At 39.1% G+C, this 17,854-nt stretch overlaps 1 protein-coding gene across 1 annotated transcript in view; it reads left to right on the forward strand.

Annotated features, from left to right (window-relative positions):
• rxfp2a (relaxin family peptide receptor 2a) overlaps positions 1-17,854 on the forward strand; it is an 82,758-nt gene that overhangs the window by 3,306 nt on the left and 61,598 nt on the right. The gene's annotated exons all lie outside the window — the stretch shown is intronic.

Raw genomic sequence — 17,854 nt, forward strand, 5'->3', positions numbered from 1 at the left:
GGCTTTGTGTGATGCTCGGCAGATGACATATTGTCATAAATATGTATACATACATCACTGTCAGGTTATTCATAGCACCATAGCGCTTGACTTGTTACCGGTGTGTGTGTGTGTGTGTGTGTGTGTGTGAGGGAGATAAAATGCTTCAAACAATACTTTAAGCATGACTGGTTTCTATTTTTAGGTCTATTCTCCTTTGCTCTCCTTAACTCTGAGGTTGAATTTTCAATCTTTAATTACAATTCCCTTAAATTTCCTGTCAGGTTGCGGCTGCAGGGATGTCGTATAGTTCTGGGCCTATTATTATGTTGCTCTTTCATGTGTAAATGTCTCTACAAACTTCACAAAAATGGATCACTCTGTTCCTCCCGCAACTTTCCTTTACAGACAAGTGCACACGTAGCCATCATTAATGCAGTGTGATTTTTATAAACTCCAGAGTGCTCTCTCTCTCTCATCGAGACACGATTTACAGCTCCGCAGTTCAAACAAATCAGCTGTAAGAGTCTACAACAGCATCGCTCAAGTCTCCCACTTCTACCAATTACCATCAATGAACAGGAAATCAATCTGATTCGGTAAACACGCAGATGGTTTCTTATTAGCCAACTTCAGGCGTCTTATATATTATAAATATGATTTAGTCCTGGTACTTGCTGTTCCTGATGTTCTCCTGTCATTTGTTTCTTTAGCTTTCAGTACATTTCTGAGAATGGACGCAGTTAATCAAAGACAAATCTTTGTATGATTGTGAGGAATTTTCAGTTCATCATAAATAATTTTGAGTACCGAATATCAGCCGGCTCTTCTTTTTTCACCTCCATTGTCACTTTTTTCTTTGCCGTCATTTGTCCCATTAAAAAGTTTCAAGTCTTCTTCAATACAGCATGATGTTCATTTAGTAAATTATGGACGATGGACAAAATGACGAACTCGAGGCTTCAAAACGGCAGTCCACAAACCAATGGGTGACGTCACGGTGACTATGTCCACTTTTTATACAGTCTATGATTAGATCCTGATATCACTCACAAGTTGATTGATGGATGATTTGATATGTGGACTTTCCTCTTGACCAACGTTTTAATCAGTGCCATGGTATTTAGAAAGCTTCACTCTAGATCTTCATCACCCCAGAGGTTGAATGCTGAATGTTTCGTTGAGTCTCTAGACCATCAGGCCAAAATGTCCTCCTATTTTTTGAGTGGAGAGCTTCGGTATAGTCATTTTGAATATGCTTTTTTCTCTTTCTCACCCTCTGACTCTGACCTGTAACAAGTCACCCTGCTGTTTAAGACTTAGTAGATGCAAATTACATGTTCTTATCTTACAGGAAAAGAAGGAGCCACAGGGTGAGTATTTTTTAAAGCTTGCACAGCGTCTTCTGCAACATGCATTCACATAAAAGGTGTACAGACTCATCTTCACCTTGTTGACAATGTCCTGTTTGTCTAATCAAGTCACCTTTAAAACCCAAACAAGTTCAGGAAAAGAGTTTAGCGAATGCTCAATTTCAAATATGCTCTTATTAACAAACAGCACATCTTATTATCTTCATATTCAATTTTCTATTTAAGGATGGTCCAGACGAAAAAATTAATGCACAAAGCCTGACCTGTCTCTTTCAAACGCTGTGCCTGATTGTATAATTCATATTCTCAAAGAACCTGGGACAGTTAATGTTATTGTCCTTGCTGCACACACGTTTATTATGCACTGCTCACCCATGATGATCACTTATAAAGGCTGTAAACACAGCTTTTGTTTGTGGGGTTGTCAGGAGTAGCGGAGCGTGATGCATTTTGTTTTATGGAGAAACCAGACACCAGACAAACCTGTTTGTTAATCACCCAGGTGTAGCTAAGCTGAATGTGCACCACGTATTATTCTCCACCATTTCACTTGGAAAAGATCCACTGATCTCTCCAACTGAAAAAGGATTTGTCAGTTTATCTTCAAGCATTGAAATTCTGACTTTATAAACACATACACACACTTACCCATACTATAAATGGTAAATTGATAGTTAATTAAACTTGGTTAATAGTCACTTTACTGTTAACAAACAATAAAATTATAATAATGTTTACTAATTATTAGTAATGCTGTAATTTCTATCATTTTATCATTAGTTTGTGTGATATGAAATAATTAAATTATATATTGTATCATAGCTGATAAGAGACGATAACAGTTACATTCTGATTACATTAGTAAAGTATTTGTTAACAGTTTATTGTTGTACAAATTATGACATTTTATATATTATATAAAGTATTTGTTAGTGATTACCAAATGATTTGTAAACCTTTAAGAAATAGTTTGTGAAACCTCTATAAAAATTACATAGATAGATGGACCAGAAACCAATTATTAACCATTGACAAAGTATTAATCATCTGTCTAAATAATACATCTATAGAAGCTTTACAAAGTATTTATTTATAATCATCAGTTGCAACTTGATAATAGCATCAAAATAATGTTTATAGATGGTTTACCAACCAGTTATTAACCATAAAAGTGTGGTTTAATAAATATCTGGTCTATCTATATAATGTTTATAAATGTTTTACAAATAATTTCTTACTTGCTTATAAATCATTTCATAATCACTAACAAATACTTAATATAGTATATCAAATGTTGTGCAACAATAAACTGTTAAAACAACATAATTTATAGCATTACTGATAATTAGTAAACATTATGAATTCTAATTTTATGGTTTGTTAACAGTAAAATAACTATTAACTGAATTTTAATGAACTATCAATTTATAAATGATGGTTATGATAAAGTGTTACTCAATAATACTGCAGAATATAACAATCATTTCTATGCATGAGAAAAGGAAAAGAGGATTTGTCTCATATTTCCAAGAGGGACCATCAGAGTCAGTTGGCCTAGATTGGGAATATACATGAGGAGGGTCTTATCAATCCATTCAAAGAGTCATTTAGTGCTAAAGCTGCTTCAAAGAGAGAGCTGAGAACCCATTTGTATAACACCTGTGAACACCAACGTGAAAGGAGCTTGTCTCAAATTATGTTTTTTTTTTTTTTTTACAGCGTTGAAAGATTTGATGTAGCTATACCAGAGGATGAATTTATTTGCTCTCAAAGCACACACAGATCCCCTCAAAGATATTAACCCATCCTGACTGGCACCACTTACTTCCCATTTTATGACTGCAAGGCACAGCTGCTGACTGGATCGTTTATTTATTTATCCTTATTCTTCATCCGAGGGGACGGTATTTGAAGTTTTTAGTATATTTTTGCCTCATGATTTATGCTCATCTTGACACTGTTTGTTGTGTTTTTAAAGTTTCATATCTCCGGCAGACTATATTATTTCTGTTGCAATAGTCTGGAAAATGTATTTGTTCCCCTCATGTTGTGAGTTATAGTTGCCGGCATAAACGAATAAGTCCAGTTAGAGTGCTTCCTAGTGCCAGTCTGACGAACAAGCCTATCAGTTGCTCTCTGCAGGTAATGTGTTTATTATGATAGGTAGGAAATGGTAGAGTTGTATACACTAAGAAAAACTACGCTGTCTGGCTTAAAGACATCAGCAGATGCTTCCCTTGTACGGCACCCATCTTCACTTCATGCTCGTTTGTGGGGCTTGTTGCCTTTAGTCTGGTCTGAAGCAAGTGAAACACGCTCAGTAGGGTGGAGGTCAAGCGTCTTTAGTTGGCCAATTATAGTCCAACTGAAATTCAATTGCATTTTTGTTCCTGCTACAGCATTCATATCTGAGCTGTAAATCGATCGTCCTGAGTTCTCGTTTGAAAAAAGGAGACATTTATATTCTAAATTTATTGGTTTCATGGTGGCGCCCCTTAGTTTTGCATGAATTTGTTGAAAGCTCAGTCTTCCAGCTTCTATCGATCAACCACACACATCGTTTTTGTGTCAAATTATTGATTTCTTAAGTAAGTAGCCGTGTAATAAGCAGGATAATGTACAGCTAGCGGGTCATTGTTGTGAAAATCACCCATTCAGGGCGATGCAAGACTCCTCTGCTTCGCGTTGAGGTTGTACATTATCCTTTACATAATTGGCAACAAATTGAGAATACATTTTAAACACTAACACTTATTTTTGACTGCAGAAAGGGATGACTGAAGTGATTTCAGCTGGACTTTAGCCATAAAAAACTTGTTGGCTGTCTTGTCTGTTTGGGTCACCGTCCTGCAGCATTGTCCTAAAATAGGTATGCATAGATGTTAACAATCTCGAATAACTGCGAGTCTGAGAGTCAGCACTTCAACCTCATTGTTTCATTTCAAATCAGTGTGCTGGACTACAGAACTAAAACCATGACAAATGTATCGCTGGCCTACTTCTTAGTGATTGTATTGTTTGTCTGTGGCTGCAGGGCCTGTTGTGTTATTCTGTTTCTCTAGTAAGCTACATAAAAAAACACCTGGAATGCTAACACATGTTCTATAGAGGCTGTCAGAGATCATTATGACAAAGGTCAGGACTAACTAATTGAAGCAGAAGTAGAAGACTTAACCGCTGGTTAGCTCACGGCCGCCGCTCATTCCTATGAAAGTTGCTCAGTGGCGCATGAAGCAAAAAAAGTATGACTTTCGAGTGATAAAGTTTCCCCGTATCTTCCGGCGATCTTCTGCATCCATTGGGCCCATTGAGCAGGTGCTGTAGCGTTTCCTTTATCTCTGCCTCTCAGTTTTTAGCCAAGCCTCGGCCTGGAGCTCATCACATGAATGGAGGAAGGAAAATAACTCTGGATTCAGCTATTGGTGCATTTTACAACTTTTTGGACCTAATGGTTGAAGTTGGTTCGTACTGGGAAGTTGATTTACCTAAAAAAAAAGAAAAAGATCCGCTACTTAACAGACATCTCTTTCCCAATGTAAGTGTAAAAGTGTTTTTATGGGTCTATGTTGGTTCTTCTGTTCTGCTATTGATATCCACTGATATGAGAGGAGACAGGAGCAAAACACATTTCTAAGTTTTCAAAATAAACACAGCACTCATCAGTCAGTGTTAGTGTCACATCTGAAGTATTGTAGTCTCGCTGATCTGTCTGCTCTCATGAAAACGAGGCGCTGCTAGCAGCTTCCTTGGCACTTATGGGCACAAAACTGAGTCCAAAGAGGGCTCCAGTAGCATTCAGATATGGCTCTGAGACAAAGGAGACAGCCACATGTCGACGCCAGACAGATGGAGCTGTTCAGTTCAAGAAATAAAAAACCCATACAAACCAGAGAGATAGCAGACGGGAGGCCGTACGCAGAATACTGAATGTGGATAAACACACATAAACACAGGCGCTATCTTGCTTTTGGCAAGGCAAGGCAGCTTTATTTGTATAGCACATTTCAGCAACAGGACAATTAAAAGTGCTTAACATAAACATTTGGTCTGATTAAAGCAATTATAAGCTGACTAAGTCACATGATGATTGAGGACTGCACCAGTTTGTTATCATAGCTTTTCCATTTTGGGTGATTGTACACAAAACGAAACATTCCACATTGTCCACAAGCCCTTAGAAAATATGCTTCTTGCTGTTGCTTTGCTGCAACATGTATTATATTCATATGCAAGCTTTGCAACAAGGCAATCTGTTTGAATTGTCACTTGGATGTAGTCACCGTGACGCCAACCATTGGTTTGTGGATTGACGTTTTGAAGCCTCGAGTTTGGCATTTTGGCTGTCGTTATCTTGGTTATTTGCAACCAGAAGTGACACAATAGGATGGCGCAACCGAACACTGAATAAGACATTTTTAGGCAACCAAAAAGGTTATATTAACTTTCATGAACTGAAAACAAACTGTGAAAGGGTTAAAGTTCTAAGACGAAAACACGGATAACACCCAGACCGGACAACGCTGTGGTAGCGACCTGTCAGTCACAAGGTAGCCACATCCTAAAGCATCCCCTGCTTTATGGTCTATTTGACTCTAAATGGGACCATAATTTACTAAATGAACATCATGCTGTATTGAAGAAGACTTGAAACTAGTGATTGAGACCATAAACTCATATTTACAATGTTTACTGAGGTAATAAATCAAGTGAGAAGTAGGCTCATTTTCTCATGGACTTCTATACAATCAGACTTCTTTTTGCAACCAGAGGAGTCGCCCCCTGCTGGCTATTAGAAAGAATGCAACTTTAAGGCACTTCCACATTGGCTTCACTTTTCAGACCCGGAGGTTGCCCACTGGATAAAACTGACTTTTGTGGATCCGGTTTGTGGATTGAAGAGTTAACGGATAAATTATTTTATTGCTTATGTGAGATTCAAATGTTTTTGTCTTTGCATAACAGTAGAATTATGCACTTATTTTATTGGACAAAAACAATGGTACTGGACATCCATGCAGCAGCTGTGGTTCCCCTCCAAATGTACTTGCTAAAACAAATTAGAAGTATATATGTATGTAATTTCTAGGAGACAGAGTGCATGATGGTTGACGAAATTTTTTGATCTTTGATCACTATGCAAACCTGAAATAAATATTGCCATTTTATGTAATTGGAGACATACAGTAATAGACGATGAACAACTTAAATGAACCAATACGTCTTATAATAGCATTCTGGCTATTAGAAAGAATGCAACTTTAAGGCACTTCAGCATTGGCTTCACTTCTCAGACCTGGAGGTTGCACACTGCTGCTCACACAAAGCATTTCAAAAGCAATTTCAGCTGCCATCAGTCGCTTTCAGAAGGCTTTGTGGAAGAATAAAATCACACTCCCACCACACTTCCTACAACTTGTTCAAAGGCTTAATTAACTCTTGACGTTGATCTCTGCTTCACTTCACTTTAAAACTTAATCTGCTCAAGTTGTGCTCAAATTCCGGTAAACAGAACCTGCTGCTGTCCGAGCGCCAAGCTCAAAAAGCTGATGCAACTTGAGCAAACCTTGTTTTCATACAAATTGAGCCGATTACATTTCCTCTCCTTTTTTCTTTGTACAGCTAAGCATTAGAGAAATATTTACACTCCAATCATTGGTTTATGTGACAGCTTGCTAAGCCGTAAGATTATATCAATCCACTGATGATCATCCGCTGCTTAAGACATAACATTTCAAAGAGGAGATTGTCTCTTTCTTCTTCTTTTTTTGAACATGTTTATTCAGTTTTGTACATTTGGAATATACATAGCTGCTTTGTCAGGAAATGAAAAAAAAGAACTATTCACAGTTTGGCAAACAAAACATTATAATTAAAGGGACTATTATTAACTTTCAGAAATGCTTGTTAACAGCGGCACCTGTGGCCGTGAAATCAACGAAAGTCAGCGTCGAGCTCGTGCTTGCTCGCTCTAAATATACCTGAACGAGCATCGCTCAAAACAGTGAGGCGACACATGTCAGCTAAAAGCACAATATCACTCTATATTTCACCTGCTTGGCAGTAATGTTAGCTGACCAGACGAAGGTCTCTCCATGAACATGATTTAGATCTGATCCTAGCGCAATTGAATTGGTACAGCACCTTATCACTTTGTTAATCTAAAATGAGTAATTACAGGAGCCCATCAGTTTTCATTCATTGATGTAGTGTGGGTGGCAGCGGTTTGAGCCAAGATAAAGTTATGCCGCCGATCGTCACTTTCAAGTTGTGAATTTTTTGATTCACTGCCAAAACATTTGTAGAAACTCAGAAACATCGCCATATGTGAGAGTTGAACCAAACCCACGGGTATTGACATGCTGCTATAACAGCCTCCACTCTTTTGGGAGCTGGCTGCAGCGATTTGTGTGGTAATTGGGTGGTTATGCCTGGCTCAGAGCAGCGGAGGTCCAGTTCATCACAGAGATGTTGGAAGAGATCGGGGCTCTGTGCTTCTTCCACACTTAACTTATAAAACCATTTCTTTATGGACCTGATACATTTATGCACAGGGACATTGTTATGTTGAAACTAAAATATTAAAATCAACCTGGTCTCACGGGAAGGCGTATAAATAGCACGACATTACAAGGACATTCCACGTGTCATGAGGATGCATTTTAGCCTTTTCACGTGTCATTTGTACGCCATGCACACATCCACAATTAGGTTAGGCAAGAAAACTACTAACTTAGGTTCAAACAAGAAAAACACTTAGTTAGGGAAAGGGAAAACGTCATGGTTGGGCTTAGAATAAGTATGTAAACTAAGTAAAATATGTACAGACACAACGTAACAAAAGTACTGAAAACATGTTACAAATGTCAATAAAAAACGTGACAATGGTCACGTGACAAACGTCACTAACTTACAAAACACAACCCCGGTAAACACCGGTCTCAAACACAGGTCTCGTGGTTAAAAGTCTGGCGTGTGTTGACTATGACTTGCCCCAAAACTGCATGTGATTAAAGTGGGCATGTCTTTAAAGGGGAGGCTCACGGGTACCCATAGAACCCATTTTCATTCGCATATCTTGAGGTCAGAGGTCAAGGGACCCTTTTGAAAATGGCCATTCCTGTTTGTCCTCGCCAAAAACTGAGCGTAATTTGGAGCGTTATTTAACCTTCTTCCTGACAAGCTAGTATGAAATGGTATCATTGGATTCCTTAGGTTTTTTAGTTACATATGATATCAGTATCTCCACTCAAGCTTTAAAACTGAGTCCGCAATTAGTGGCTTTAAAACAAATTTGCGTTAACATGTTATTATCGCATTAACTTTGTCAGCCCTAATTAATATATAACGTCATTTTGTTTGTATGATCTGTACTGTGACAATATGTCAACAGTTGGTTTGTTGACTTCAGTCTGGTGCCTTATCCTGTCTAGTATGTGTAGAGTTGCTACAGGATGCTTCAACTTGGCCTGTAGGCTTTTGGTTGATTCCGTGGTTTACTGCTGCAAAGCCATGGTGGTTACATCTGGAAGATAATCAAACCTCAGATATCATCTCGCTGGTGGACATCTCTCTCTGTCTGCTTCTCCATCGTACATATTCCCAAAACTTGTATTTGTTATTTCTCTCCATCTCTGGCTTTCTCTGTTAGTCAGGAATGTTTCACCAGCACAAAATCTCATGTTGACATGTCAAAGACACACTGTCCCCTGAAACCGAAAGGGTTGAAGAACAAATAGAACCCGCCCTGAGACACTCATCAGTTAAAAATGGCACATTATGTTCCGATTATTCATCCAGAGGCAGTGTTCTTACGCAATAATTGGGCAGATTCATATTCTGTCTAACACAATGTACCTGTGACAGGAAGCACAAAATCGTATTAGGCACTTTCTTTATTCTTTTTCCTTTGAACTGATAGAATTTAGTGTTTTTATTTCATTAGTATAGAGAGGAGCTTTGGAACTGATAAATCAATTGACAGAGATTTCTTCTTAAAAGTTAGATAACTAATCAAATAACAGTAACATTACACATTTCACGATATGTTTCGCAATACAATTATAGATACACATTTACAGGTACTATGCTGAAAAGACTGCAGTGATGCATTAAACAGACCTATACTTAACAGTTAATGAAGCGGTAAATGTGGAGGAGTAAATTAACAGTTTTGCTGCAAAGTGTGATGTTTGCCTCTTTAGAAATACAGTGACACATATTCTAACACAACGGTCTATATATGGATGCATTGTGAAAGTGGCAACTAAATTGAAAAGCTCCTTTTTTTAGAGATGAACATCTTTTCAAACTGAACATCTTTTCTGGCGTTGACGGGGTAGTTTGCTTTGCACACATTTTCCTCACAGTTAGGTGTGCCTTGAAGAGTGTGAAAACACCTTTTGAATATGAATGATGACGGTATGAATGCTATTATAAGACGTATTGGTTCATTTAAGTTGTTCATCGTCTATTACTGTATGTCTCCAATTACATAAAATGGCAATATTTATTTCAGGTTTGCATAGTGATCAAAGATCAAAAGATTTCGTCAACCATCATGCACTCTGTCTCCTAGAAATTACATACATATATACTTCTAATTTGTTTTAGCAAGTACATTTGGAGCTGGAAACACAGCTGCTGCATGGACCATTTTTTTGTCCAATAAAAGAAGTGCATAATTCTACTGTTATGCAAAGACAAAAACATTTGAATCTCACATAAGCAATAAAATAATTTATCCGTTAACTCTTCAATCCACAAACCGGATCCACAAAAGTCAGTTTTATCCAGTGGGCAACCTCCGGGTCTGAAAAGTGAAGCCAATGTGGAAGTGCCTTAAACTTGCATTCTTTCTGACAGCCAGCAGGGGGCGACTCCTCTGGTTGCAAAAAGAAGTCTGATTGTATAGAAGTCTATGAGAAAATGACCCTATTTCTCATTTGATTTATTACCTCAGTAAACATTGTAAACATGAGTTTATGGTCTCAATCGCTAGTTTCAAGTCTTCTTCAATACAGCATGATGTTCATTTAGTAAATTATGGTCCCATTTAGAGTCAAATAGACAATACAGCAGGGTATGCTTTAGGGCGTGGCTACCGTGTTTCCATCTTACAACTTTAACCCTTTCACAGTGTTTCCAGCTCATAAAAGTTAATTATAACCTTTTGGTCCCCTAAAAATGTCTTATTCAGCGTTCAGTTGTACTTAGCTCCACCCTCTCGTGTCACTTCTGGTTGCAAAAGATCAACATGGCGACTGCCAAAATGACGATTTTGAGGCTTCAAAACAGCAGTCCACAAACCAATCTATGTTTTTTTTGTCATGTATGGCATGACGTGTATAACGGCACAGTCAATATGAACAGCTGCACTCTTAATGAAGTATGTTTGCAGCTCTGTTGAGGACATCTGTTACACCATGCTAAGCTTTTTTGATGTCAGAATTTAGACGTGGTTTTGGTTGAATAACTGGATGTTTATGCTGTATGTCGACACTTCTGTGTGATTTGCATTTAGATCCCAGTGAACCATCAGAATCACCCACAGTGCCGTGAATATTAAAAAGGCTTGAGTTTTATGTCGAACTTATCTCTGAGCATGACCAACGGAAAACAGAGTGAGAATGAAGGGAGGTGAACAGATGAAACAAATTGGAGATGGAGAAAGAATGCCAACTGGCATGATAGAGGCAGGTGGTGGAAAAGAGGTGTGATGAAGAAGGAAATGGAGAAGTGTGTGTGGGGGGGTGTGATGAACTGTATGAGGCAGAGAAAGGAGCAAAGGGAGTGAATGGACAGAGAGGAGAAAAAGGATCAGGATGTTCCTACTTTTAAAGGTTTTGCTGCTTTGCTTAGAAATATCTGGAGCTCAGCTAATGTCCTATCTGATCTAATGACCCACTATCAGCTCAGTGCTTATTTGCTCTGCCCACAAGTGCAATTTGAAGGGTCTTAAATTTAACAACTTTCACTGCATTAGAGCATTTTTCATATTTTGGGGACCAATTGATAATCCATCTCTTTACAGTCCCGTGGTTTAATGATGTTACATCCTGAGGGGCTGATAAATGATCAGATAGCTCCGCTACCGTCGTGTCAAATTATATTTAAAAGAGTACTCCACCGTTTTGTCACAGCACTCCTATAATTCAAGCAGAACCAAAGAGATGTTGGCTTGAGGCAATTTTTTTTACTTTGTGCATCTCCCTCTGGATCCACAAAAGGTTTTAAACAGCTATTGTAGTACTCCCCGAGACCTTTAAACAGACATCAATGGAGTTCCCCTTTACAGTCATTTTTATCAGCATATATATCCTTGGTAATTGTTCTTTTGTTTATATAGAGTGGTGCAAGTATGACATATTTTTGTAGCCAACCAGGAAGTTAGTATCGCCCTGGATTCCCTTAACGAAAAGCCAATGGGATTTTTCCATTGGGTTTTGGATCTGTGGCAAACACACGTTTATGATACTTACACATTTTGTTAAAGTGTGAATGCAATCGCCAAAGTACAAAGCTAACGTTACACCTCTTCCTAACTGGACGCGATGCGAACAAGCATCTCTGTCAGCGAACATCAGATTGTTTCAGTTTTTCCCAATGTATATGTCCTGACCTGCTCCGTGCGAAAGCGAATGGGCAAAGCAAGGTGTCGCTTGTTTGAAAAAAACACTCGCCCTGGCTCTATTATGCGAAGTTTCGCGCACCTCCAACCTATTTTCATTGGTTAAAATCGACACTGACAGCAACTGACAGTTAATCAATATCACTCTCTCTATGTAATAGAGAGTGACATCGCTCGTGGTATAATTTTTCACGCTTCATTCGCCAGAGTTCGCTCGGTCGCTGTATGTTAGGAAGAGGAGTTAGGCTATAAACAAACTACACGGTTGCATGAGCGTGATGACATTTTGTAGTCTCATTTAGCCACTTGTAGAAACGCTTTTTTTAAGACGCGTAAACGCTTCAAAATTCATTATATCGTAGAGCAAAACGTTAAAAACTATTAAACTTGTGTTTACCACAAACCTTATTTCAGGCATCTAACTAAAAACCCACTCAAAATAACCCATTGACTTTCAGACGAAGGAACCGGAAGTGCTAAAATGCTAACTCATTTCCGGGTTTTAGGAAAAGAAGAAAGTTTTAGTTATTTTTCTGCTGCCATGGCGCCCCCTACATCTCCAGAACTTTTGGCTCTAACTTACAATGTCAATACTGTAATTTTACTGGTGTAAAAATCTCTGTGGGTAAAAACGTTGTTGGAATATCAGCTACAGTTCCAAAGGCTACACAGACACTAAGGGGGCCAGAGCTGCTGTATCCCATCTGTGATTTATGAACTCCGTGACAGTGCTGAAGTTACAGTAACTATAAGTTTTGGCAGTCCAATCATTTTCCGTCACCACAGGTAGACCCATGAATGAGACAACCAAGGCTATAGACCTGCTCCATTGTATAATGCAGGACGAACACTGTGTGGGAGGTGCTCATGACTCAGCAGGTGTCGACAGAACGTCTTGGGAATCAGTGGTAAAGTTGGCAAGATAGGCTGACTAGCAAACCACCTTAACCGCCCTTACTGTAGGTCCTTCCAAATATTTGATGTTGTGAAGGAACATCAAATATTAAATCACTGATGGTACAGAACCAACGCTCTGTGGGCCTGTTACACAAGAAAAATACAACTTCAACATTCGTTTCGGTCCGGTCAGTGGCTCACCACAGAAGTTGACACCGCAGCTCTCAGATGTCAGTCAACTGCTGCCAAGGGAAAACACCCGCCCCGAGGAATGAAGCTTAGTCCAAAGTTTTAGTTTCTTCTGAAAAATATGTCAATATAGTCAATATTTCCGTAATCAAAAAGTGAAGAGAATTCCAATTACATTTCAACTTTAATTACGAAGAATAAAAACCCTATTACAGGCAAGAAAATGATCAAACGAGAGAACATTAACATTTATTGATAACAAAGTTAGGGTGACCAGGTGTACCACTTAACGTGGGACTGCACAGCATTTTTATCCCTTGCCCAACGTCCCACATATTGAGACAATGTCCCATATTTTCATTGGCTCTAGTTTTCAAAAGTCAAACCGCTGCAGTACAGATGCTTTTTTTAAAATCTGGCTTTTATCCAATGGCTGTGAAGAAAGCAGGGAAGGCAGTCATCACGGCGGTTCCTCATTTGGTTTGTTGGGATCTGGTCACCCTAAAAGAGGTACATGTGAGTGAGGAGGCGGTGAAGGTAGATTGCTCTGGTCTTTACTCCTCTCTTATAGCTTGTATACTTTTCCACACAATCGGGCTGTGTGTTATTCTTTGTCCTAAAGCGGGCTCAGCTCGGCTCTGCTCTCATGTAGCCCGCCGTGGAGTTTCATTATCACAGCATCTGTGCAGCGTGTCCCGCATTCCTTATTTGTGATCTTCTACCTCCCACGCTTCCTCTTGTTGTTTATCACTGTCTCCTGCACTACAGGCACGATACTTTTCACAGTTGAGCTGATGATTAAGAAAAGCTATTATCATGTTCCTGGATCACAGAGAAATAGATCTCATAAAAGCAGACAGACAGAATGATTGATAAATCGATGTATATTTAATTTGTCATACAATGCATGCACTCTATACATTGGCTATCGAAAATGAAAGATTAATTTTAAATTACTGAATTTAACATAATATTAAACAACGTATTTTCATACAACGATATATATTATAAAAAAGTTATTCCTCCTTTTTAGTTTGTTTTCCTACGAATGTCCAGCAACACGTGTCAATTTCTGTTCGTTACTGTACATGCATACAGTCTTTTCAAAATAAATTTCCTTCTTTGCAGGAAACAACTTGGTTAGGTTTTGGCAAAAAAACGACTTAGTTAGGTTTATGAAAAGATCGCGGTTTGACTTAAAATAACTCTTCGGAAGTGGCGTTACTCAAGTACGTAACTTACGTGACAAATATATCAACATTGACTTCTGGTTTTACACGGGACACGAATGCTGATCTCCTTGGCGAAAGTCCGTTGTTTTTTGACCCACCCATCCACCATGACCTCCCAACGTGGCGTTTGCCGCTCTTTATATTTCCTGGTTCACAATTACGATAATTACACACGGATTGATTTTGTTGGATATACACGAATTACAGTGCATTACTTTTCGTAAGTATAGCTACGAACAGCGTATGTTAACTGACCTGATAGCCAATTAATTCATTTAATGAAGTCTCATAATCTGAAGGTCTCTACAGAGTCCGTAACTCGGTGTACAATGGCGTAATACTTAACGCACAAAATACATAATTGGTTTCTTTATAGGTGTAGCACAAAATAGCCTCATGTGGACTCAGATGAAGAATTGTAATATCTTTTAATATGCTGGTGTAATACACACTCTACATTGTGTCATATCATGATGCAGGACGATGAGATCTCTCTGGTCCAACTAATCTCATCATGTCGGTGCTTCACCTGAGTCAAATTAACCTGCAGCCTCAGCTGTCTTTGTAAGAACTAGTGTGAGAATGGGATTCATTTGTTCATCTCACACACACACACACACACACACACACACACACACACACACACACACACACACGTCTATTCAGCTCCTGTGGCCGCTCTGTTTCTGTCAGTGTTCACTGTCTGATTTGGTGGTGATTTATTGAAGAGAAGCCATTCACTGCAGTTCACTACAGCCATTAAAACTCCCCTGCAAGCTGCAATACTCGACAGTCTAGACACAAATCTGAGACCGCAACACAACTCTGCAGTGGCAGATGGAACTTTGATGGTAGTGGAGTGAATATTAATGAGAGCATCTTAAAGACACTTTGAAGTTTTTGGTTGTAGAAATATAAATGAAACATTCTCAGTGAAAATAGGTGCTTTCAACCCGTTCATGTCAGGGCGGATATAGTGTGCATTTGGCTTATAGAGATTTTTTTTGCTGAAACCAGCTGCCTGTTGTGGCTGGAAACAAATACATGTATGCCTAATGCTGGGTTTGTGAGTGTGTGTGTGTGTGTGTGACACAACCACCACCACTTCAGCCCATTCACACAAAAAATTGTATGAATGACACGATAATGTCCAAGGCATTTAGCATAGCAAAATGTTCTTAATAGACCTTAATAGACCTCGTAGTAAGGGACATTTGGTCTGAGTAAAAGCAAAGCAGTTTATCAACTTTCTCAGCCTTGGACAGTAATTCTATCTCCACCAGGATTTGGGAGAGCTCAATGCAGTGCTTTCCCACTCTGTTAGTACTGTCACGACACAGGTAGTACTGATGAAATGCTGTTTGGGCTAGGGGGGTTTGATTACCACTAAGCCTTTTGGCTTTACAGTCTCGGCTACAAACAGGCCACAACATAACCTGAATTCCTCGGTTGCCACTCAACAAGAAAAGGTTGCAGGCCTTATCTGAAACACTGGCGTGTGCTCAACTAACTTTTCACCATGAGTTCGTCCGAAATCGCATACTATGCACTACGTAGCCAACATGTGCACTATCGTTCAACATGCTTTTGTGTGTATAAACAGTAGTTTGTATCATTGATGATGATTGATCGATGTTTCAGAGCTGTCCTTCAATGTCTATTATGAACGTTGTCGTCACTACCGCATTGCATTGTTGGATATTTCATGCCACTGTATTGTCCAGCGTTGCATACTATATTTCACCAGAAACAATATGCGATTCGCGTACTATTGGTTTCGGACGTACTAAAAAATCTCACATACTGTTTTAGCGTACTAAATAGCATGTTAGTATGGAACCCATCACTCCACTCAATCACCGCTGTGTTGGCTGGCTGGTTCAGCCGCGGCCCCTCGGGCGTCAAACGCAAGCTCGGGCACTGACCAAACGTTGTTTTTTGACGGGTTGGAGATGAAAATGTCATTCACTTACTGAAGTAGAACGGGGGTACTGCAAAGAATTGATATTACACTTGCTGCTGGCATGAACATCGTGTTGACATGTTGCCTCTGCAGACGCACAGAGGCGTGACTGCCACTCCATGTGGTAAATGAATGTGAGGATTGAGAGTAAAGAATCTATTTATATGTATCTCACAGGTTCTCCAGAGCCTGACCTGCCTGTGACATTTAAAGTGAGACCAGAGGTTTAAGACCCGTTGTATTAATAATTCGTCACGTGATGTGAATGAGAGAGAACCAAGAGTTCCTGATAAAGTGCTGCTGCACACTTGTATCTCTCTATGTGTGTCTCTAGTTTGGTCTCACAGCAATTTGCCAAGTTTGGTATTATAATGCATCCAACTGCACCTGGGAAAGATGAAATGATATTTAATGGGAATGATAAATGTTAGGGGCTGTTTATGATCCACATTGTGATTTAACCCCAGTTTACACATATATGGCAGTCACTGTAGGTGGTGCACTTGGCAGAGGTCATTAGTTTATAGCAGGGCTCAGTGCTGCGTGTTCTTTTAGTCACATTAAATTATCTTACAGTGAGTCCTGAGCCAAAATATATTTATATCCCACACTAAAAATCCAACTGAGAAGGAGGAACATCTGTTAGGATCAGCCAAGTAGTTGGACACCCAAAGTATTCTCAAACAACACAAGATATCAACACATCTTTACTTTGGAATAATGTAGTCTATGCATGACTTTGAACTGAATCAACCGCAGCCTGGCGTTAATTGAACTTAAATGGATCCTCTCCAACCCCTCCCTCCAAACTACCTCAGTTAACTCCACACCATCTGCCTCCCAAGCATATTTAATATGATTTGATGATACAACAGACATATTTGAAAACAGCAACAGAAGTTTTGAGACAAGATGTTTAGAATCAGGATGTTGTCTCATCAAAGAATACAAAGAGTGTTCCTTGGGTGGGTTTTCGAACGTTTTAAAATTGTTTTTAACAAAATGTCTGATGTGTAAATAACGAGAGAAAGTTTCTTTAAGCTCCATATAAGATGCAAAGTGGTTATTTATGTACAAGTCTGCAAATGTTTTCAGACCTTTATCCTTCCAGTGAATAAAGGCTTGATCAGATTGAGATGGTATAAAATTATGATTAAAACACATAGGAGAATGTAAAGAAACTTCCGGGGCTTGAAGAACCCTTTTAATTTGTTTTAGAATCTTAATTGAGTTATGCAGGAAAAAAACTGTCTTCCACCAGATGCAATGGATATTTGGTCATTTGTGGAAAACAATAGAGCTGACAGAGAAAAAAGGAAACTGTGGGCTTCTGTTGTGTTAACAGATTGTGAGGAAGCCTGTTTTTCTGTTGATGTTTTATGTGATTATTTCAAATTATTCTGATGGCATATGTTTTTGTTGAGATGTGACACAATCCTGGTGAAAATCGGTGCAGTCTATGACCCAGTTCCAGTGTTTACCTCTAAGCTGTCAGCACCTCACGGACTTTAACTTACGTCATCTATGTAATCACTGCTGCCTGACTGCAGGAGGGCGTGGGGGCTGAATGAGGAATGGGACTGCACTTTGTGAA

The sequence above is a fragment of the Sebastes umbrosus genome, chromosome 17 (genome assembly GCF_015220745.1).
Source record: "Sebastes umbrosus isolate fSebUmb1 chromosome 17, fSebUmb1.pri, whole genome shotgun sequence".
NCBI lineage: Eukaryota > Metazoa > Chordata > Actinopteri > Perciformes > Sebastidae > Sebastes > Sebastes umbrosus.